Source organism: Orbicella faveolata, unplaced genomic scaffold, assembly GCF_042242905.1.
Source record: "Orbicella faveolata isolate gen_17 unplaced genomic scaffold, um_ofav_v1 contig_46, whole genome shotgun sequence".
Lineage (NCBI taxonomy): Eukaryota > Metazoa > Cnidaria > Anthozoa > Scleractinia > Merulinidae > Orbicella > Orbicella faveolata.
Genome location: NW_028301576.1, coordinates 2,543,994 through 2,545,000, shown reverse-complemented (window position 1 = coordinate 2,545,000; position 1,007 = coordinate 2,543,994).

Sequence of the window (1,007 nt, the reverse complement as noted above, 5' to 3'; positions counted from 1 at the left end):
CTTTCCTTTTCTCCGCAAACGTCGTTTAACTTCTCGCCTTCAGAGTCATCTTTTCGCCCGATCAGCGTTGATGCCATCACTAGAGCTATTTTTTCTTTTAAATGTTTTATTGGATAGCCTCTTCAATCGAATCAGAATCTGAATTAAAAATACCGATGCTGTTGTTTATCTTTTTCAGGCTAAAATGCTCCTGTTGTGACCGAAGATAAATTTGTAACATTGGTGATATAATGCTGTTTAACTTGAACTAAGAATTTAAACCATTCACACCCCACAACGTGTAGATACGTCTAATCACGCACAAAGAACTAAGTAATGCTTTTCTTGGTATTAGAATGTTCAAATGGACTTAATTATGAAACATTCTGGAAGAGAGAACATCCGTAACATTGGGAAAACTCAACGACAAAGCATAGTATCAAAAAGTGAACAGCTCCCAGTTGGCTTGATGGTTCATTTGGTAGAGCACTGCACCGGTATCACAGAGGTCACGGGTTCGAACCCCGTTCAAGGCTGAATCTGAATTTTTTCCAGGCTATGATTTCACAACCGCTTAAGTTGTGTGTTTAACTGTGATGGTCTATCATGTCTTTCTCTGCACGTGTATCAAAAGAACAGTTGAAACAACTCTCAAACTAACCTTAGTCGAGGCTCTCCCCTTGAATTTCTCGTTGGAGAATAAATACACACTGTAAAGAAATGATATAATAAGATAATTGATATAAAATAGAACGCAAATACGCAAGAAGTGACCGTCCTAAATGGCGTAGAATCGGGAAAATAATGTTGATAACGTGTCCACTAGATATATTGTATTTATTTATTTTCAAGCTTTCTCAAAGAGCGATTGCTAGAGCATTGTAAAAACAAAGATTATAAAGCTCAGCAGTTATCAATTAAAGTTCTTTCCAAACTTCTACGAAAACAAGTTACCAGAACAAATACTGGGAAGATAAGTGAAAATAAGTTGAAACGCCTTTAACTTACCCAGTTGTAAACCAGATATT